A 24,351-nucleotide genomic window follows, 5' to 3' on the forward strand; every position below is an offset into this window, starting at 1 on the left:
GCATGACACAGGACTGATGGTAGCGCTCACCTTTTCTTCTCCGGACAAGCCTTTTTCCAGATGCCCCAAACAATCAGAAAGAGGCTTCATTGGAGAATATGACTTTGCCCCAGTCCATTCACCATACTTTCTGCAGAAGATCAATCTGTCCCTGGTGTTTTTTTTGGAGAGAAGTGGCTTCTTTGCTGCCCTTCTTGACACCAGGCCATCTTCTAAAAGTCTTCGCCTCACTGTGCGTGCAGATGCGCTCACACCTGCCTGCCGCCATTCCTGAGCAAGCTCTGCACTGGTGGCACTCCGATCCCGCAGCTGAATCCTCTTTAGGAGACGATCCTGGCGCTTGCTGGACGTTCTTGGACGCCCTGAAGCCTTCTTAACAAGAATTGAACCTCTTTCCTTGAAGTTCTTGATGATCCTATAAATTGTTGATTGAGGTGCAATCTTAGTAGCCACAATATCCTTGCCTGTGAAGCCATTTTTATGCAACACAATGATGGCTGCACGCGTTTCTTTGCAGGTCACCATGGTTAACAATGGAAGAACAATGATTTCAAGCATCACCCTTCTTTTAACATGTCAAGTCTGCCATTTTAACCCAATCACCCTGACATAATGATCTCAAGCCTTGTGCTCGTCAACATTCTCACCTGAGTTAACAAGACGATTACTGAAATTATCTCAGCAGGTCCTTTAATGACAGCAATGAAATGCAGTGGAAAGGTTTTTTGGGGATTAAGTTAATTTTCATGGCAAAGAAGGACTATGCAATTCATCTGATCACTCTTCATAACATTCTGGAGTATATGCAAATTGCTATTATAAAAACTTAAGCAGCAACTTTTCCAATTTCCAATATTTGTGTCATTCTCAAAACTTTTGGCCACGACTGTACCTAGTCTGAGAGCCATAGCTTTTTTATTTTTTGACCGATTGTCTTAGGTAAGGTCTAATTTTTGGCGGGATGAGGTGACTGTTTGATTGGTACTATTTTGGGGGGTATATGCCTTTTTGATCTCTTGATGTCGGCATTTTTGTTATGTATGGTGAAAATTATATTTTTTATTTACAAAGTTTTTATTTTTATTTTTTTCGGTGTTTACCTGAGAGATTATATCATGTGATATTTTTATAGAGCAGGTTGTTACAGACACGGCGATACCTAATATGTCTACTTTTTTTATTTATTTCACTTTAACATAATAATAGCATTTTTGAAACCGACATAATGATGTTTAAGTGTCTCCATGTTCTGAGAGCTATATATATATTTTTTTTGGGCGATTGTCTTACGTAGGGGCTCATTTTTGGAGGGATGAGGTGACGGTTTTATTGATACAATTTTGTGGGACATACATTTTTTTACACCGTTTTTTTTATTTTTATGGTGTTTATCGGACAGGGTGGATCATGTGATATATTTATAGAGCCAGTAATTACGGACACGGCGATATCTAATATGTGTTTTATTTTATTTTCTGTTTTTTATTATAAAATAAGAGGAAAGGGGCGTTTTTTTTCTTTTCTTACTTAAAAATTTAATAAATTTATTAAAAACACTTTTTTTTACTTTTTTCTTTACTTTATTTTTATGACGTTCAGTTTTGGGGGTCTGATCCCCTCTGCAATGCATTACAATACTGCTGTATTGTAATGCATTGCCTGTTCGTGTACTACAGTGAGTAGTACACAAACAGGTTGCCTAGGAGACCCAGCCTGAGGCTGGATCTCCTGGGCACCCGTTGAAGGCAGGTCCCGATGCCGTGCAAGGCATTGGGCAGAAGCTTCTATGCCGCGGTCCACACCGACCGCAACATAGAAGGGTTTTGTGTCAGGTGAGGTTGCGCATCGAGTCCCCGCGCTGCTGTGGCGGGGACTCGATGTGTCAGAAGGCAGCCCGATGCCGTGTAAATGAATAGTGAGAGACTTTTGGGACTTTGTACCTAATAATCAGAAGCTTGTAATTTTCATTACAAGCTTCTGATTATTAGGTACAAAGTCCCAAAAGTCTCTAAGTATTAATTTACCCTTTATACATTGCTGAGAAAATACAGTGCAAATGAACAGGAAATATATCACAACATACATTTAAAATGCAGTTAAACAGTGTTTCACGTGAAAAAGTAAGGAGTTGCTGACTTCACATAGGGGAAATAGGGGCAAATGTCCACAAATGTCCAGACATCAAAGTACCTCTGCTCTAGGGCACTACATCTGCTTCACACATAGGCGACTACAATCACTATTTGCTGTTTCAGGGAAAACATCATCTTTCTGACACAATAGGCCACTTTTATCAAACTGAATAACAAATCTGTCCGCCCATAGCAACCAATCAGAGCTCAGCTCTCTGTTCCTTCAGGGCTCTGACAAAAATGAAAGCTGAGCTGTGATTGGTTGCTATGGACAACTAAGACAGATTTACTATTAGGCAGTTTGATTTAGAGATATTGGAGGCAGAGAACTTTTTCGTTGGCCAACCTGCTGAAAGATCTGGGAAGAAAAAACTGCCAATTGTTGTTAGCGCTAAGTCTGTGCCTCTTTATTGCAGTTGTGAAACTGTTATGATTATGTGCCTCTGTAGCACAGATGAGTCAGCATTATGATTTGTGCTAGTAAATAAGAGTGGGAACTCCCCCTGTCTCCTGGGAGTTATTTTGGGTGTCCCAGCCATAGGAGGCAGTCGCCTTCCCAAACCTTAGTGTAATTCAGATGAGGAGAGTTTAGTGTGTATCTGGCCCTAACAGGAAGGATTACAGATTAGTTTACATGTCTTTTTTGCTCTCTGAGTATCACTCAATATATTTGCAGTCTGCAATTAATTCTTACAGAGATGTGCATGATATTAAAGGGAATCGGTCTCCATGAAATTCACTGATATACCAGGCACAGCGCCTTATAGGGTTAGATCAGCCCAATGTATTGATACCTTTTACTTAGTGATCCATTGCTTCATTCTGGAGAAAAAGTGGTTTTAATGCATATGAAAATGAGCAGTTAAGTGCATTGAGGGCGGACCCAAGCCTCTCTGTGCATCCTTGCTCCTCCTGCTTCCTCTACCAGCCACACCCTCATCTTCCTGATTTACTGATTTACATTTACAAGAAGGAGAGGAAGGGTCTGACAAAGGAAGTAAGAGGAGCAAGGATGCACAGAGTGGATGGAGCCCACCCACGCTGCACTTAACTGCTCACTCGCATATGAATTAAAAGTACTTTTTTTTCTTCGGAATGAAGCAACTGATTGTTACATGAAAAGCAGGGGTGGATTGGGAACTTAAATTGGTCCTGTAACTATGGCCCCAAGTTGTAGGGGGGGTCCAAATTGACAGATTTCAGGAATCAGTAGAGCACCTGTAGTCGCCAGCCAGGTACATAACACTTGACGCCCCCAGTGGTAATTAACTCTGGGAGTGACAGATAATTATTTACCTGGCTGGTACCCATGAGGAGAGCTCAGTTTCTCCCCCTGGGCATCGGCCCACCGGGAAATTTCCCTGTAGTCTATGGCCAATCCGCCCCTTGTGAACAGTGTTACATTAAGCAGAGCTAGCCCTACAAGGCAGTGTGCCTGGTTTAAAATTGAATTTCACAATTCTCTTTAACCCCTTCCCGACATGTGACGTACTATAAATTCACATGTCAGGTCTTTAAAGATGGCGCCCGCTCCCGGGCGGAGCAGGCGCCATAGCAACCGGGGGCCTGCTGTTTCCTACAACAGACACCGGCGGCCAATGTCCGCAGCTGGCAGTAATGCTGATCTCGGACATCTTCCGGTTATGCTCCGGCTCCCTCGTGCGGCGATCGGAGGAGCCGGAGCTTCTGTGCAGCAGCCCCTGTCTTTGTGAATGACAGGAGGCTGCTGCACAGTCTTTCCTATGGAGTGCCTGGCTGTAATAGGGATCCATAGGAAAGTAGTAAAATCATCATAGACTCCAATGCAACTGCATTGGAGTCCATGATAATAGCAATCTAATGATTGATTGTTATACTTCTCTATGGGAACTATAAAAAAAGTGTAAGAAAATTTATAAAGTTTTTACAAATAAATCACCCCCCTTTCCCCAAAATGAGAATACAAAATGTAAAAAAAATACACATCATGGGTATGCCGCATGCGTAAATACCCGTACTATTAAAATATAAAAGTATTAATCCCATTCTGAAAAAGGCAAAACAAAAAAAAGGGTCAAAATGGCAGATTTTTTAAATTTTTTGGATCGCTTCTACTCCCACAAAAAATTTAATAAAAAGTAATCAAAATGCCGTACATGCCCCAAAAAGGTATAAATGAAAAGTACACATTGCCACGCAAAAAAAAATTTTTTTCCAGCTTTTTATTTTGTTTTTCAGCATCAAAACGCAAGGAAAAGTATACATATGTGATATTGCCAGATTCATACTGACCTGGAGAATGAAGATCACAAGTCAGTTTTACCGCATAATGAACGCCGTGAACACCCCCCCCCCCCCCCCCCCCCGTAAAACTGTGTCTTCATGGTTACGCGCTCCAAACAGTAGTAGTCTGATCCTACATCATGCTCCCTTCTATCTATTCACTACATTCATCTAACCTACCAAATTTACTGCATGTTGTCCATAAGCAGGCGGCTGGACTAGGGAGACCTAGGTCTGCATAAGAGCTGTAGGCAGAAAATTATAGAAATGTTATTTTTACAAAGAAGTTTCATTCAGCCAAACGAATGGGATTTCAAACATGACATTCAATTCATACAGTCAGATTATATTTATAAAGATTTATCTGATTATACAAGATCAGAAAGCAATTTCCCTAAATTCAAGAATTGTCTGCTGTGTGTCGACAGCGAGCAATGTTCCTATTATTGCACATTACCCTGAGTGTAAATGCATTAACTTTAGTGTATAATGCTTAAAGGCAACACTTAACCTTACCGAGAGGCCAGTGCTAGCTAAGCATTCCCTTGGAATAAAAACTGATGTATAAGTCTCTTATCTTTTAACTACCTGGAAATCATTGCTCTGGACCTGAACTCTGCAGGGAGGAGAGCTAAACGTAGCTCAGACATAATCTTTTCTGATGAGTTCATGTAGTGTAATGAGAACTGTGTGGCCCCTGGTATCCGTCATTCCAGACCGCACTGGAGATAATGGCTGGATAGACAAGCTTGGCTTTTGCACCCCTCCGTGTATTGTTAAAATCACATAAATAATCAATCAATCAATCAATAAACCGTAATATAATATGCTCATTTTTTATTATCTTTACTGAACGCAATAACTTACCGGGTTGTTTCCCTCTTTCCATATGCGCTATATAAAGAGTTTATTTACATTTATTGAAAAAATGCTATATTATTGACTCAATTTACAAGTCTGCAACACACTTTCCATGTCCTCCGACAACACTCCTAGCGCCCATGTACTAGTTTAATAGCTCTTCTCTGAACTCTCTCCAAAGTATCAATATCCTTCTGGAGATATGGTCTCCAGTACTGCGCACAATACTCCAAATGGGGTCTCACTAGTTCTCTGTAGAGCGGCATGAGCACCTCCCTCTTTCTACTAGTAATGCCTCTCTCTATACACCCAAGCATTCTGCTAGCATTTCCTGCTGCTCTATGACATTGTCTGCCTACCTTTAAGTCTTCTGAAATAATGACCTCTAAATCCCTTTCCTCAGATACTGAGGTTAGGACTGTATCACTGATTTTATATTCTGCTTTTGGGTTTTTACGCCCCAGGTGCATTATCTTTCACTTATCAACATTACATTTTAGTTGTCAGATTTTTGACCATTCCTCTAGTTTTCCTAAATCCTTTTCCATTTGGTGTATCCCTCCAGGAACATCAACCCTGTTACAAATCTTTGTGTCATCAGCAAAAAGACACACCTTACCATCGAGGCCTTCTGCAAATTCGCTGATAAAGATATTAAACAATATGGGTCCCAGAACAGATCCCTGAGGTACCCCACTGGTAACAAGACCATGGTCTGAACATACTCCATTGACTACAACCCTCTGTTGTCTGTCCCTCAGCCACTGCCTAACCCATTCAACAATATGGGAGTCCACGCACAAAGACTGCAATTTATTGATAAGCCTTCTATGTGGGACAGTATCAAAAGCCTTACTAAAGTCCAGATAAGCGATGTCTACTGCACCTCCGCCATCTATTATTTTAGTCACCCAATCAAAAAAATTTATAAGATTAGTTTGACATGATCTCCCTGAAGTAAACCCATGCTGTTTTTTATCTTTCAATCCATGGGATTTTAGATGTTCCACAATCCTCTCCTTAAGTATGGTTTCCATTAATTTCCCCACTATTGATGTCAGGCTTACTGGCCTATAGTTGCCCGATTTCCTCCCTACTACCTTTCTTGTGAATGGGCACAACATTTGCTAACTTCCAATCTTTTGGGACGACTCCTGTTACCAGTGATTGGTGAAATAAATCTGTTAATGGTTTTGCTAGTTCACCGCTTAGCTCTTTTAATAGCTTTGGGTGTATCCCATCAGGTCCCTGTGACTTATTTGTATTAATTTTAGACAGCTTACTTAGAACCTCTTCCTCTGTAAAGACACATGCATCAAAAGATTCATTTGTCTTCCTTCCTAACTGAGGTCCTTTTCCTTAATTTTCCTTTGTAAAAACTGAACAGAAGTATTCATTGAGGCAGTCAGCTAGTTCTTTATCTTCTTCCATATACCTTCCTTCTTTTGTTTTTAATTTGATAATTCCTTGTTTTAGTTTCCGTTTTTCCTTTATGTATCTGAAGAATGTCTTATCGCCTTTTTTCACTGACTGAGCTAATTTCTCTTCTGCCTGTGCTTTAGAAGCTCTTATAACTTGCTTGGCCTCTCTCTGCCTAATCTTATAAATTTGCCTGTCATCCTGTTTTTTTAAAAAAAAATTATAATTAGTAAATGCTATCTTTTTGTTTTTAATGATTTTGGCCATTGTTAAGACATGTTAAAAGGGTTATCCAAAAGTAAGACAGAGCTCCTAGAGTGGTTGACCCGTGGGGGAGTCCATACTTAACTGGTCCACGAACTAAGTTCGGTGTCTGATGTTCCGTGGCTGGCTCTTCTTCTCCCTGCCACGCTGAGACCAACATCCGTTGATGGGGGTACACATGACCGCTGTAACCAATCATAGGCCCCAGTGCTGACCTGCTCCACTTGTGTCACGTGACCAGTCACGTATAGCCCAATGTTGGGCAAACGTCTTCTGATATTTTGTGTAGACAGTATTTGCCACCCTAGGCTTGGGATGTGACGTCCACATTCACTTGTAATACAGAATAAATCACTACTCGTCACTTTAGATTAAATGATCTGTCCATGCAGAGGTTCACTTATGTGCACCTCTTGCTGCCATTCCAGTTTGTCATTGTTCTTCCAACCACTGGGACACGCAACAATGAACGGGGCTGACATCTTGGCCTAGGCACGTAGGGATCTGTGGGAGTAATAAACCAAGGTCTCTCAGTTCAAGGATTCTGTCCCTCTCAGTCTGCAAGTGGTGATAACTGGCACGTTGACGAAAAGGAGGCATAGCACAATCATACTTGATTCAATTTCTGAGGTTGCATGTGTCTAAAAAACGCTGCTTTCAATCTGTTTTTATGCCCCTCCCACATACCACAGACTGGAGCTAGGTGCTTGCAGATTTGATCATCTGCAAATCTTACCGACACCTGCTATTTACTCAAGTTGCATAACCTCATGGCTTGTCCTTTTTGGTGCTGCAGTTTCAATGTTGAGGAGTGCAGTTTTGCTGCAAAAGATTCAGTATTAGTCACACTTTATTCCTCAAAATCCCTGTGGTTTCTATGCTTAGGAGTCCAGTAGGCAGTCCTAGTCAGTGACTGACAACCTTCCCTGTACAATTGTACATACAGAAATTGGACTTCTAAGCATAGACAGAGCAGAGATTTCAATGAATAAAGTATGAGTTATACTGAATATTTTCCCATAAAACCATATATCAATCTGCTCAACTCCTCCTGCTTGCTTGCTGATTGCACTGCGCTTTCATGGTGACAGGCTGGCTAGAGTGGACAGCTTTTGTGGATCCAGCGAGTCCACCCATTGCACACACAATCTATTGATTTTAATGGGAACTATGCAATGCTACTTCTCCTCTTGTGGTGGCCAGTGGTGATATAAGTGCATGATAGGCCCGGGGCTGTCTACCTAACTTGGGCCCCTCCCTCCATTTTAGTCTAGTTTTTTTTTTGTATGAAGAGGCTGCAGTGCTTCGTGAGCGCCACAGCCTAAAGTGAAGAAATAAAGGGAACACTTAAACAACACAATGTAACTCCAAGTCAATCACACTTCTGTAAAATCAAACTGTCCACTTAGGAAGCAACACTGAGTGACAATCAATTTCACATGCTGTTGTGCAAATGGGATAGACAACAGGTGGAAATTATAGGCAATTAGCAAGACACCCCAATAAAGGAGTGGTTCTGCAGGTGGTGACCACAGACCACTTCTCAGTTCCTATGCTTCCTGGCTGATGTTTTGGTCACTTTTGAATGCTGGCAGTGCTTTCACTCTAGTGGTAGCATGAGACGGAGTCTACAACCCACACAAGTGGCTCAGGTAGTGCAGTTTATGCAGGATGGCAAATCAATGTGAGCTGTGGCAAGAAGGTTAGCTGTGTCTGTCAGCGTAGTGTCCAGAGCATGGAGGCGCTACCAGGAGACAGGCCAGTACATCAGGAGACGTTGAGGAGGCCGTAGGAGGGCAACAACCCAGCAGCAGGACCGCTACCTCCGCCTTTGTGCAAGGAGGAACAGGAGGAGCACTGCCAGAGCCCTGCAAAATTACCTCCAGCAGGCCACAAATGTGCATGTGTCTGCTCAAACGGTCAGAAACAGACTCCATGAGGGTGATATGAGGGCCCGATGTCCACAGGTGGGGGTTGTGCTTACAGCCCAACACCGTGCAGGACGTTTGGCATTTGCCAGAGAACACCAAGATTGTAAAATTCGCCACTGGTGCCCTGTGCTCTTCACAGATGAAAGCAGGTTCACACTGAGCACATGTGACAGACGTGACAGAGTCTGGAGACGCCGTGGAGAACGTTCTGCTGCCTGCAACATCCTCCAGCATGACCGGTTTGGCATTGGGTCAGTAATGGTATGGGGTGGCATTTCTTTGGAGGGCCGCACAGCCCTCCATGTGCTCGCCAGAGGTAGCCTGACTGCCATTAGGTACCGAGATGAGATCCTCAGACCCCTTGTGAGACCATATGCTGGTGCGGTTGGCCCTGGGTTCCTCCTAATGCAAGACAATGCTAGACTTCATGTGGCTGGAGTGTGTCAGCAGTTCCTGCAAGATGAAGGCATTGATGCTATGGACTGGCCCGCCCGTTCCCCAGACCTGAATCCAATTGAGCACATCTGGGACATCATGTCTCGCTCTATCCACCAACGTCACGTTGCACCACAGACTGTCCAGGAGTTGGCAGATGCTTTAGTCCAGGTCTGGGAGGAGATCCCTCAGGAGACCGTCTGCCACCTCATCAGGAGCATGCACAGGCGTTATAGGGAGGTCATACAGGCACGTGGAGGCCACACACACTACTGAGCCTCATTTTGACTTGTTTTAAGGACATTACATCAAAGTTGGATCAGCCTGTAGTGTGTTTTTCCACTTTAATTTTGAGTGTGACTCCAAATCCAGACCTCCATGGGTTAAAAAATTTGATTTCCATTTTTTTATTTTTGTGTGATTTTGTTGTCAGCACATTCAAGTATGTAAAGAACAAAGTATTTCAGAAGAATATTTAATTAATTCAGATCTAGGATGTGTTATTTTTGTGTTCCCTTTATTTTTTTGAGCAGTGTAGTAGTATGCCCCTACACAGTAATTTCCCCTGTATAGTAATTTGTCCCACACTGCCCTACACAGTAATTTCCTCCACATAGCCCCGCACAGTAATTTTCCCCACGCTGCCCCCATATAGTAGATTTACCCACATAGTAATCCCTACCACAATAATTTGACCCCACATAGTAATCCCTCCCATAATAATTTGCCCCCCACACAGTATTCCCCGATAATAATTTCCCCCCACATAGTAATTTGCCCCTATACAGCCAGCCCCAATATAGTAATTCCCCCATGATGTACTGCCTCTTCACATGTCCTCTTGTGTGTTCCCCATGTCCCTCAAAGTTGGCACATAAAAACAAAAAACAAAAAAATAAATAAGACTAAAAGCTAAATACTCACCTACGTCCAGGCACACGATGGCAGGCGTGCACGTCATCACATCCGCCTGCACCGGGATTTCACTACCGCATAGGCCTCAGGCATACGAGGCCTGAAGCTTAAGCTGGTGATCGTCGGCGGGGCAGGTAACTATGCGCTTCTGTGCCCCGCCGCAGCATGTGGGTTTTCGTGTCGGCGTTGGGCCCCCCAGCAATGCTGGGCCCGGGGCTGCCAACCCGAACTCCCCTACGTTGGTGGCGCTGAATAATTGATTTCTCTACAGATTACAGCTGATCACTAGAGGTGTTAACTGAATCAGCTACATCACAACTGTCCAAAGATTTTTCAGCTTCAGAAGCTGCTTGAGAAACTTCAGCCAACCAAATTAATGTTGGATCATGTAATATATGTACCTATAGAAATAAGCGCCCTCTGTTTTGGCTCATACATAGGTCCTGTGCATGTGACCATTTGACGGTCCTGATAGGCAGGCATAGATTGGCCATAGGTCCCACGGGGAAACTTTTCATTGGGCTAATGTCCAGGGTGCCGTCCAAGCCCTCCTCACAGTCGCCAGCCGGGTACATAACAACCTGATACTCCTAGCATTAATTAATGCTGGGACCTTCAGGTACTTACGTACCTGGCCAGTGACTGCAGGTGTCCTCAGATAGCTATCTGCTCCACCACAAAGAGACTGCTTCTAGGGAGTTAGTTTGTATTGCACAGTGGTATTTGGTTCTGCTTGAGCGGTATTTTGTGCGGCACAGTATTTGGTTTTGCTGGAATGTGTTTTGTGCTGTACTGTGGTATTAGTTTCTGCTGGAACGTTATTTTGTGCTGCACTGTGGTATTTGGCTCTGCTGGGGCAGTATTGTGTGCTGCACTGTGGTATTTGGTTCTGTTGGAACATTATTTTCTGCTGCACTGTGGTATTTGGCTCTGCTGGAACGTTATTTTGTGCTGCACTGTGGTATTTGGCTCTGCTGGGGCAGTATTGTGTGCTGCACTGTGGTATTTGGTTCTGTTGGAACATTATTTTCTGCTGCACTGTGGTATTTGGCTCTGCTGGGGCGGTATTTTGTGCTGCACTGTGGTATTTGGCTCTTTTGGGGCAGTATATTGTGCTGCACTGTGGTATTTGGCTCTGCTGGGGCAGTATTTTGTGCTACATTGTGGTATTTGGTTCTGCTGGGGCAGTATTTTGTGCTGCACTGTGGTATTTGGCTCTTTTGGGGCAGTATTTTGTGCTGCACTGTGGTATTTGGCTCTTTTGGGGTAGTATTTTGTGCTGCACTGTGGTATTTGGTTCTGCTGGGGTGGTACTGCGTGCTGCACTATAGTATTGCTGACCTTGCCTACTTCTGTTGTTCCTGCCTACTTGTGTTGGCCTCACCTCCTGTCAATTTGGACCTGCCTATGACATGGGTCCACTTTTAGTTTTTTCCAGGGCTACTTTAAAGGGGTTGCCCGCTTACTAATGTATTGTGGTTGTCCATATTGTCTCCTTTGCTAGCTGGATTCATTTTTTCATTGCATTATATACATATATATTATCCTGCAGTCCTGCAGACTATAGGAAAAAGCACCAGCCTATGCACACCTCCGCGATCCTGGCCACCAGAAAGGACAGCGCTTTTTCCTATAGTGTGCAAGTGTGGCCACCGCTGCAGGATTGCAGGGTGATCATAATGGGTGCGAGCAGTATATAATGCAATGTAAAAGGAATCCAGCCAGCAAAGTAGGCAATATGGACAATCACAATACGTTAGTAAGGCGCCTTGTATCAATTCTGTCTACATGATAAATGCCATTTGCTGAAGTGAGACAACCCCTTTAAGTGCCGCCGCTTATAGGGTGCCACCGTAAGAGGCGATTGAGAAAGGACTACCCTTGAAGAAAGAGAAGTCAATCTGTGTTAAGCAGCAATGAATATTTTAGGACTACAATAGTGTTCTTCTTAAATCTCCTCAGTTCATTCTAGTGGCACCAACACTTCTTCGAGCCATTACAAAGACACCAAAAAACTTGAAATATTACATCCTTCAAAACCTTACTGCGCATTTTCCACACTCCATCTCATACCCACAATCAGTCTTTTGACCACGCTCCGATCTACAGAAGAGAAAGGGTCCCGCTTTTTAATTTCCGTAATGTTTCTGTACAAGGGGGAGGCAGAGAAAGCGGCTAATTAAAAAGGAAAAAAAACCTGTTAAAAGCCGACAGTTCGACAATAATTCTGTGCCGCTGTGTCTGCAAAGTTAATGCGGCTGCCTCTTAACACAGATGTTTTAATTAGGCACTGTTAATAAAGGGAATATTGTACAGATTAAAAAGCCAGCGCGAATATGTGGATGTAAAACGCTAGCGCTCAGTGTAACACTGGTCATTAGCAACAGTTCATAAAAGAAACAATAGATATAAAAGACGGATTGGAAACAACGTTACTATAAAATAACGGCGATTCTCAAGCGCCCTGTAATTCATGTGTCGACTGTTTCACTGGGGATAAACCGAGTATCCAGACTGGGCGGAAAGGGCAAAAAATAAAAGAACTGAACTCAAATTTTTTATATGGATTGAAGGGTATTTTCTTGTGTGCACTGATATAGGCTGGTGTTATCCTGGCTGCCTCTGATAGTGGGCAGCACTGGAGATCCTGAAGACCCTGAAGCTAGCCATACACTTTAGATAGCTCTCAGCTGATTACTCATTTGGCTATTCCTCCCAACATGCACATGCACACTTATCTTGGCCAAGCATGCATGTGTTTTCACTGGGAAGCGAGCAACTGACAGAAGCTTTTTTTTTTTTCTAATTTAGACAGGTTAAAATTAAACATGCTGGGCCATTTTTTCCCCAACCCATGAAACTGATGGGTTCAACCAACATTCATTTAATGTGAATGGGAAAGAGGAGACTGTATCAGAGATGCAAATTAACCCCTTAATGCATAATCACATACATCATGCTAAAGGGGTTGTATGGAGCGGGCTGCTGCACTGAGCCCGCTCCAAACGTGGTGGGTGCTGGCTGTGTAATACAGCTGGCACCTGGCCACAATGACCGGAATCGGAAATGATGCCAAACACAGTCATTTAACCCCTCTGATGATGCGATTGCTATTGATCTATTGATTTCATCTGTGGGGTTAGGCAGAGGGAGGAAGATCCCTCTGCTTTCCGATTGGAGCCCCTAACATCAAAATCACGGTGCTCCCAATGAAAGCCTGGGGCCTTCTGAAGGTTCCCAGGCCTGTCATGGTTAACTGCCTGTAAATCTGTCAGCAGGCAGGCAGTGTCCCAGAATCCCACGGACCGCAATAGTATTCTATTGCAGTCTGTGGGATAAGCGATCAGAAGATTGCATGTTAGGCCTCATGCACACGACCGTATTTTTTTGCGGTCCGCAAAACGGGGTTCCGTTTTTCCGTGATCCGTGACCGTTTTTTCGTCCGTGGGTCTTCCTCGATTTTTGGAGGATCCACGGACATGAAAAAAAAGTCGTTTTGGTGTCCGCCTGGCCGTGCGGAGCCAAACGGATCCGTCCTGAATTACAATGCAAGTCAATGGGGACGGATCCATTTGACGTTGACACAATATGGTGCAATTTCAAACGGATCTGTCCCCCATTGACTTTCAATGTAAAGTCAGGAGTTAATATACCATCGGATCGGAGTTTTCTCCAATCCGATGGTATATTTTAACTTGAAGCGTCCCCATCACCATGGGAACGCCTCTATGTTAGAATATACCGTCGGATTTGAGTTACATCGTGAAACTCAAATCCGACAGTATATTCTAACACAGAGGCGTTCCCATGGTGATGGGGACGCTTCAGGTTAGAATATACAAAAAGAACTGTGTACATGACTGCCCCCTGCTGCCTGGCAGGTGCTGCCAGGCAGCAGGGGGCAGCCCCCCCCTGTAGTTAACACATTGGTGGCCAGTGTGGCCGGCCCCCCCTCCCTCCCCTGTAGTTAACTCATTGGTGGCCAGTGGGCCCCCCCTCCCCTGTAGTTAACTCATTGGTGGCCAGTGGGCCCCCCTCCCCTGTAGTTAACTCATTGGTGGCCAGTGTGGCCGGCCCCCCTCCCTCCCCTGTAGTTAACTCGTTGGTGGCCAGTGGGCCCCCCCACCCTCCCCCTCCTAATTAAAATCTCCCCCCTATCATTGGTGGCAGTGGAGTGTACCGATCGGAGTCCCAGTTTAATCGCTGGGGCTCCGATCGGTAACCATGGCAACCAGGACGCTACTGCAGTCCCAGTTGCCATGGTTACTTAGCAATTTGTAGAACCATAATACTTACCTGCGAGCTGCGATGGTCTGCGTCCGGTCGGGAGCTCCTCCTACTGGTAAGTGACAGGTCCGGCCGGGAGCTCCTCCTACTGGTAAGTGACAGGTCCGGCCGGGAGCTCATCCTACTAGTAAGTGACAGGTCCGGCCGGGAGCTCCTCCTACTGGTAAGTGACAGGTCATGTCACTTACCAGTAGGAGGAGCTCCCGGACGGACGCAGACCATCGCAGCTCGCAGGTAAGTATAATGGTTCTACAAATTGCTAAGTAACCATGGCAACCGGGACTGCAGTAGCGTCCTGGTTGCATTGGTTACCGATTGGAGCCCCAGCGATTAAACTGGGACTCCGATCGGTACACTCCGCTGCCACCAATGATAGGGGGGAGATTTTAATTAGGAGGGGGAGGGAGGGGAGAAGGCCCACTGGCCACCAACGAGTTAACTACAGGGGAGGGAGGGGGGGGCCCACTGGCCACCAACGAGTTAACTACAGGGGAGGGAGGGGGGCCGGCCGCACTGGCCACCAATGAGTTAACTACAGGGGAGGGGGGGCCCACTGGCCACCAATGAGTTAACTACAGGGGAGGGGGGGCCCACTGGCCACCAATGAGTTAACTACAGGGGAGGGGGGGGCCCACTGGCCACCAATAAGTTAACTACAGGGGAGGGGGGGCCGGCCGCACTGGCCACCAATGAGTTAACTACAGGGGAGGGAGGGGGGGGGGGGCGGCCACACTGGCCACCAATGTGTTAACTACAGGGGGGGCTGCCCCCTGCTGCCTGGCAGCACCTTCCAGGCAGCAGGGGGCAGTCATGTACACAGTTCTGTTAGTATATTCTAACCTGAAGCGTCCCCATCACCATGGGAACGCTTCTGTGTTAGAATATACTGTCGGTTCTGAGTTTTCACGAAGTGAAAACTCAGCTATGAAAAAGCTTTTATGCAGACGGATCTTCGGATCCGTCTGTATAAAAACTAACCTACGGCCACGGATCACGGACACGGATGCCAATCTTGTGTGCATCCGTGTTCTTTCACGGACCCATTGACTTGAATGGGTCCGTGAACCGTTGGCCGTGAAAGAAATAGGACAGGTCCTATTTTTTTCACGGCCAGGAAACACGGATCACGGATGCGGCTGCAAAACGGTGCATTTTCCGATTTTTCCACGGACCCATTGAAAGTCAATGGGTCCGCGAAAAAAAACGGAAAACGGCACAACGGCCACGGGTGCACACAACGGTCGTGTGCATGAGGCCTTACAGTTCCCCAAGGGGACTAAGATTTACTGTGTAAAAAAAAAGTTGAAAAAACCCACATAAATACTTTAAAAATTTAAATCACCCCCCTTTCCCAATTTTATACATAAAAATAAATAAACAATAAAAAAAAATAACAGGGATCATTGCCTCACAAAATGACTGAACTGTTAAAAAATTATATATTTGTCCTGCCCACTGAATGCCGTAACAAAAAATAACTAAATAAAAAAATCCATGGTTTGCCATTTTTGTTCATCTTGCCCCATCAAAAAAATTGAATATAAGGCCTCTTTCACACGGGCGTTGCGGGAAAATGTGTGGGTGCGTTGCGGGAACACCCGCGATTTTACCGCGCGAGTGCAAAACATTGTAATGCGTTTTGCACTCGCGTGAGAAAAATCGCACATGTTTGGTACCCAAACCCGAACTTCTTCACAGAAGTTCGGGCTTGGGATCGGTGTTCTGTAGATTGTATTATTTTCCGTTATAACATAGTTATAAGGGAAAATAATAGCATTCTGAATACAGAATGCAAAGTAAAACAGCGCTGGAGGGGTTAAAAAAAAATAATAATAATTTAACTCACCTCAGTCCACTTGATCGCGGCTCGGCATCTCCTTCTGTCTCCTTTGTTGAATAGGACCTGTGGTGAGCATTAAGTACAGTTACAGGACCTTTGATGACGTCACTCCGGCATCACATGATCCATCACAATGGTAAAAGATCATGTGACGTACCATGTGATGACCGGAGTGACGTCATCAAAGGTCCTGTAACTGTACTTAATGCTCACCACAGGTCCAATTTTTTTTTTTTAACCCCTCTAGCCCTATTTTACTTTGCATTCTGTATTCAGAATGCTATTATTTTCCCTTATAACCATGTTATAAGGGAAAATAATAATGATCGGGTCTCCATCCCGATCGTCTCCTAGCAACCGTGCGTGAAAATCGCACCGCATCCGCACTTGCTTGCGGATGCTTGCGATTTTCACGCAACCCAATTCACTTCTATGGGGCCTGCGTTGCGTGAAAAACGCAGAATATAGAGCATGCTGCGATTTTCACGCAACGCATAAGTGATGCGTGAAAATCACCGCTCATCTGAACAGCCCCATAGAAATGAATGGGTCGGTATTCAGTGCGGGTGCAATGCGTTCACCTCACGCATCTCATCCGCGCGGAATACTCGCCCGTGTGAAAGGGGCCTAAGTGATTAAACAGCCATATATACCTCAACAATGGTACCAATAAAAGGTACCAACCGAACACACTTCGCCCTGTGAAAAATAAGCCCTGTAGATAGAACTATGCAAAAGTAATGTCAGAAGATAGAGATGCAAAAAAAAAAAAGTTTTTAATTTTTTGGGTGTAAGAAAACTATACGAAGTTGGTATCGTCATAATCATGTTGACTCCCAGAATAAGGACATCATGTCATTTTTTGTGCACAGTAAACACCGTAATATCGAAACCTAAAAATCTTTGGCTGAATTGTTATTATTTTTTTATTTCACCCCATGAAGAATCTTTTTTTCCGGTCGCATAAAAAATACAACTTGTCCTGCAAAAAATAAACCCTTATATGGCTATGTGAATGGAAATTAGAAAAAAAAGGAACGTGGGGAGGAAAAAAGGGAATGCAAAAATAAAAATGGTCCCAGTCCTTAAAGAGGACCTTTCACCACTCCTGACATGTCTGTTTTAATAGCTTCATGTATTCCCCACGTAATAACAATTCTGGATCATCTATTCTTATGTCTGTGTGGTGTGCCCTTCCTGTATTATTCCTGCTAGAAGTTATGAATGAATTGCTATTAGCCTTCAGTAAGGGTACAGAGGGGAGGTAACCATTTGGGGGCGTGTACCTGTACAGACTGAAAATGACAGCACTGATTGGATAGAGTCAGTCTGTACAGGTACACGCCCCCAACTGGTTACCTCCCCTCTGTACCCTTACTGAAGGCTAATAGCAATTCATTCATAATTTCTAGCAGGAATAATAAAGGAATGGCACAACATAGAGCCATAAGAATTGTTGTAACGTGGGGAATGCATGCAGCTATTAAAATAGGCAGGTCAGGAGTAGTGAAAGGTCCTCTTTAACGGGTTAAATCTCCTGGACTACAATGTAATATCTGTAACAGCGCCTCCTATCTACCCTGTGCAATTTATTATAATGTTGTATTTTTATATAGCAGACACCAGGACCGGGGGGTGACTGCTACCTCTGCTTCTGCTATAGGGCCATCTCTGGTTATAACGTTACCCTGTCTCCATGGTGGTGCAGCTCTCCAGCAGTTGCAAAACTACAAGTCCCAACGTGCTGGAATTAGTAGATTTGCAGTGGTACATATCATTTGACTAGTAGTCTTTGTGATGTAATGTACTCCTCCGTCTGAGAGAAGATATTACTTATGCAGATAAAATCCAATACATTTAATATGTCTCAAGTGGTCTCTCTACGACCGGCAGACGACTGTTAACAGCCGAGTGATGGAGCGCGCACTGCGTACCCTGCAGGGTAAACGAGAGTCAGCTAATGGGGAAAGCCAAGCATGCTAATCACATGTAAATAATGGACCCAGGACGGCAATGTGAGCTGTTATTTAATATATGGCAATAGGCGCCATGCTGAGAACACTCATAGTCACATGTGGAGGTGTAATTAACTGATATTCATCATTACCAGAGGTACAGTGTCAGGGAGCAGCCACAGCGCCTTATTGGACCACAGCATCCACTTGTGACCCCAGGTTTTGGGGTATAAATTGCCCAAATTTACATTATTCTTATAACTGAATTAAAGAAAATTACATGTTTAAAAGTTTTTACGCGTAACATATTTTTTCATTTTCCATGTCACTATACATACCTAAAAAGAAAAATCCCAAACTCCTTCATTTAAAGAGGTTTTTCTTTAGAGAGGTCATCAGCATTTGACCGGTTGGGGTTTGAAGAGTGTTTTTTGCTCTGCAGAGCTCCCTTGAGCTCTACCGCCTCGTCGCTGCTTACCAACCACAGCGCTGAGTTGCGTCTGGGCCACATGACTGATCAACGTGATGTCAGGGGCTAAGCTATAGAGGATGCAGAGGTAGCAGTACTAGGCCCAGGAGCCTGGGAGGGCCCATAGACCCTTGTGCCACACAAAAAGACACCGGTATTATAGAAAGTGCTTGCTGGTCAAGTTATACCTCTGGCTGCAGGGAAGGGGTTAAGTTAAGAATTTGGCATGGGGGGGGGGTGTTGTTTCAATTTTTGCTAGGTGCTTCCCTGCATGACGTTACTGGCCTAGGGTAAGCGGACCAAGCAGCTGATCAGTGGGGGTGACCTATCCCGAAGATACAGCATCAATATAAAACACTCGGGAAGCCCCTTTAATTAAACTGAGCCCATCTGTGTGAGTGCCTCTCTCTCCTCATTTTAGCGATTGGCAGGGGTCTTAGCACTTGGAGCCCCCACCGATCAAACCTTTGCTATGTCACTACGACATCTTAAAGGTTTTTCAAAAGAACGGGCATACATTAAAATTAGTTTTGGGTGGCCAAATGATTTAGCGATCCTACAGCTCACAGGCAGGCCTATGTGTTTCCATGGTAAACCCCCCCCCCCCACTAAACTCTGTGTAGTCTGATCCTGCAGTTGTTCTATCTGTACTAATATTTGGTAGGTAAGGCTACTTTCACATACGTGATAATGGTATCCGTCAGGATGTTCTGACTGCCTGCCGGAGTTCACCGCATCTGGTATAAGGCCATGCGCTGGATCCAATTGACTACAATAGCACCTGCTGAGGATTGGACCAGTTTCCGGCATGAGCGCTGGGTGTCGGACAGCCAAAGCCTGCAGTTTTTTGTTTGGCCAAAACCTAGCGTTCATGCTGGATACCAGCTGGATCCCCACCGGATTCCATTACAGTCAATGAGCTCCAGAGGTGAACAGCAGTGTCCGACTAGGCCGGATCCGGTGAGCTCCAGCCAGAGGTGGATTAGGAACTTAAAGTGGCCCTGGAGAAAAAAAACTAAAAGTAGCCCCTGTTGTAGGCGAGTCCAAATTGACAGAGTCCAAAACAAGTAGGCAGAGTTGACAGAAGTAGGAGGGGCCTGTAATACCATAGTGCCTCACAGAATACCGCCCCAGCAGAGCCAAATACCACAGGGTAGCACAAAATACTGCTATCCCAACCACAATATTCAACTGTATCACTATCATGAGGATGGTAATACAGTTGAGTTCAGAAAGGCACCTATGGCCATTGAGCATCTGATCATTATGTATGTGGCCTGCGACCATCAAGAGGGCTTGAGTGGTCCCCTGGGCATCGGCCCACCGGGAAATTTCCCTGTAGGGTCTATGGCCAATCCACCCCTGGCTCCAGCAGGCTATTCCTCTGCCGGAACAACCTGCCGGATACCTTTACCACAGAAGTGCAACTAGCCTTATAAAGCAGTAGGATAGAAATAGGACTGCAGGACAAGACTACACCGGATTTGTAGTCTGTTGCCATGGAAACCTAAAGGTCTGAATTCAGAAAATGATAGGGGATTTTTAATTAAGGCTATTGTCAAAGCTTTATGATATTTTACACACATGGATGCGAAGCAAGGTGGACCTTCCCTTTGAATCAAAATATAGCTATGAACTATGATTAAGACTGTGAACGGAGAAACAATATTTAACAGTTCTGCACATGAAAGCTGGTGATGAAGAAGGAAATCCCGAATTTTTGTCTTACCATGTTTCTAACTATTAGGTCATTTAATATATAAAAACCTTGTGGAAAAGCCATTAACCCTATAGTAATACAATTATCAATGATTTGACAGCCGCTGGTTGATGGACGATTATAGCTTTGGGTGTGTTGATGCGTTCTTTTGCATTAAGGCTTCAAACATCTATTTTGTCTTTCTGACACAGTATTTTTTTGCAGACGTCTTGAAGAACCTTTCCTCTTATGTGCATATTAATATTAATGGTATTTCTTCCTGTAATGTCAGATATAACTTGTCAAATCTTCACAAAGTGCCTGCTCCTCTTTCATTCCTGCTATACCTTATTTCCGTCTGCCTTTCATGCCTTGCTCTGTAATATGCCTTTTTTGGCCATCTTTCTCTACTTCTCTCTGTATATTTCTCGGCTCATTTAATGTAGTGATCTTTGACGTACTTCCCATTGCTATGTTTCCACTGTAGTTGTAGGTCTGATGAGGACAGCCCTACCGTACAGGGCTCTTGCTGGCCTTTTAGTAGAACATGACATGATGTACGGCGCTCACTGGTTAACTCGAGACAAGGAAAATAGAAATGTATCCCTTCAGGGTAGAGATTGTTCTCTGCATATTAAATATGGTAGAGAATAGCACATCCAAAGTAAACTATAAATTCCACCATTAAAAAAAGACTTGGATTCCTCAAGGGCTCAATGCTACCCGAATATATGGAAGGAGATGAACAATGATCACGTCAATGATCACGTTCAATAGCAGTGTTTTTAATATTCAATTGACTTTTTCATACCAACCTGATAACTCTGTCAAGTTGCACAGGATGTCAAAGCTCTCATAGCACTATAAGGGCTCATGCACACAAAGTTTTTTTTTCCCGTGTCCATTCAGTTTTTTTTTTTGCGACCCATATGCGGAACCATTCACTTCAATGTGCAATCTGTGTCCGTATGTCCACATGGCCGTTCCGCAAAAAAATAGAACATGTCCGCGTTACGGACTGTTAGGACTGTTTCTATTAGAGGCCGGCCCTTCCGTTCCGCAAAATGTGGAATGCAAGTGACCAGTTTCTATGTTGTGCAGATCTGCCATTTGCGGACCGCAAAACACCCAATGGTAGTGTGCATGAGCCCTAAGTGTAATATATAAAAATGACATTACTGGAGGACAGAAGCCTCTCCAAAAGAGGCCCTCTTTGACAGAACAGCCTCTGTATCTAGGTCAGGTTTTTTAGGGTACTTTCACACCTGCGGCAGAGGATTCCGGCAGGCAGTTCCATTGCCGGAACTGCCTGCCGGATCCGTCAAAACGTATGCAAACTGATGGCATTTGTCAGACTGATCAGGATCCTGATCCGTATGTGACAAATGCATTGAAATGCCGGATCCATCTTTCCGGTGTCATCCGGAAAAACGGATCCGGCATTTTTTTTTTTTTACATTTTTTTTGCGGTCTGAGCATGCGTAGACCGCAATGCCAGATCCGTTTTGCCGGAACACTTGGGGCAAAACGCATTTCAATGGGAAAAAATGCCAAGTGTTCTGGAATTTTGGACGGAGATTAAACCGTAGCATGCTGCGGTATTATCTTTGTCCTGAAAAGTCAAAAAGACTGAACTGAAGACATCCTGATGCATCCTGAACGGATTACTCTCCATTGAGAATGCATGGGGATATAACTGATCAGTTCTTTTCCGGTATAGAGCCCCTAGAACGGAACTCTATGCCGGAAAAGAAAAACGCTAGTGTGAAAGTACCCTAAGTCTCATCATATACTATACCAGTGATGGCTAACCTCCGGCACTCCAGCTGTGGAAAAACTACGACTCCCAGCATGCTCCATTCATTTTTATGGAGTTCTGAGAACAGGCAAGCAAGGGTGCATCTTGGGAGTCGTAGTTTTACCACAGCTGGAGCAATCCATCACCGTTCTATACATACTAGCTGCCTTCCTTCAGAGGACCACCCCCTCTAGAAGCCCATTTTCTAATCCCATGTTGTGGGGTCGAACAATTTGAAACCATCACCAAAAATTGCAATGAAGAGTGGTCTCTAGGTGGGAGGTTTTCTCACAGAAGATAATACACAGGGTAACAAAAAATCTGGCATAGGATATACCTGGATAAGTAGAGGTTGTATTTGCTTCAGTAAAACTTCTGAGAGAACCACCAAAAATGACATTGCAAAACTGGTCCCCTAGGGCGTGGTGTTTTTCCCCCCTTTTAAAAAAAAAAAGAAGATAGCTAAATTGCATAATATGTGGTGGAACTGAAAATCTTTCACAGGTATTCTGGTATGCATTGTTGTTAGGGAGGGTAATGTATGTCTCTGACCATATGATTATGCGTTCCACTTTTATTTCTTTTCTTGGATTGGTGGTTTATATAGAGGCATGTGCAGTGACCCAGTGGATCACTGCTAAAGAGCAAATATTATATTTATTGCCATAGTACTTAAAGGGAACATGTCACCATAAAAATGCAACGTAATCTGCAGGCAGCATGTTATAGAGTAGGAGAAGCTTAGCAGATTGATGTAGAGTTTTGTGGAAAAAGATTCTGTAAAATGTGTAATTTACACATTTATATCTCTACTGCTCATTCTGGTCTTTGAAGTGAAGGAGGCGGCCATATCAGTGATTGACAGCCATCTCTATATACACAGACTCAGAGGACTACTACCATCATTGATACTGACTATATACAACCTTTGGGAATAACCTACTGATGTACCTCAGAACTCTGCCTACTGCATATACTGGTACTACAACTTCCATGATCTATTTAGTAGAAACTCAATTTTTAACAACCAAATGGGCCTGGTCATCAACTTCACCATCCATCCACCAGCCCTAGGCTTGCTCTCCTGACTTGCACTGTGCTACTTATCCGCCTAACATCAAGGGCACCCCAGCCATCACCAGACAGGAGCCCCCAAAAGCCCAGAGTGTTCCCTGAGGGAAAGTAGGCAATGCCCCTCCAACCACTGCAAGCATGACCTAGGAAACCGGCAGGGAGAGGGACTAGCCACTGTGAAGACTACGACCACCCTCATTGCTACCGCCACCACTCCCATCCTCTCCAAACAGCCTTTACTAAACCTCCCCTGCAGTCTGGCGCACTGCATGTGATCAAATAAAGCAAAGGATTATCTAGCAGGAGCTGGTCGGGTCTCCAGCTGTGAGGGACCCCGTGTAGAAGACAGAAGCGGTTTATTACTGTTACTGCATTCTGCCTTGCATAGCACTAAATGAGCGCATTGTAGTGATTGGAAGAAGTGGCTATGCTGCTTCCTCCAGTGGGCCAGGCAATCAAGTGTCACAGGTTAGGGGGCGCAATACTTGGCTTGCTCCGGTTGCTGGCAACCCACACCACGCCACTACATTTGTGGTCTGTTTAATCTCATGTCTTCTGCTCTTCTAATTTAAAGGATTCAGAGACCAGATAATGTCCAAGAGTGGATAGGTCATTGGTATCTGATCGGTGGAAGTCCGACACCTGGGACCCCCGCCGATCAGCTAGCTTTGCCTAGACAATATGACGTCACCTTCATCGGACAAATGGCCTTGGCGCAGCTCAGCCCCCAAAGAAGTGAATAAGGCTGAGCAGCGATACCTAGCAAGTACGATGATAGAGAACAGGTTGGTAGGATAAACCAGGGACGTCATAATTGGGGCATTAATCTTCTTTCTAATGGCCTTGTAACCTGCCAAGTTCCCTTATTTCACTTGTACATAGAATTATGTGTCTATCTACCTGGATCTTTCATGTATTGAACCTCGGGCAGTCTGTATTAGTAGACATATTATCATAAATCTCCTTCCTATTTTAGCCTCTTAGTATTGCTTCTAGTAATACTTGGCCTT

Source organism: Bufo bufo, chromosome 6, assembly GCF_905171765.1.
Source record: "Bufo bufo chromosome 6, aBufBuf1.1, whole genome shotgun sequence".
In the NCBI taxonomy this organism is placed as follows: Eukaryota; Metazoa; Chordata; class Amphibia; order Anura; family Bufonidae; genus Bufo; species Bufo bufo.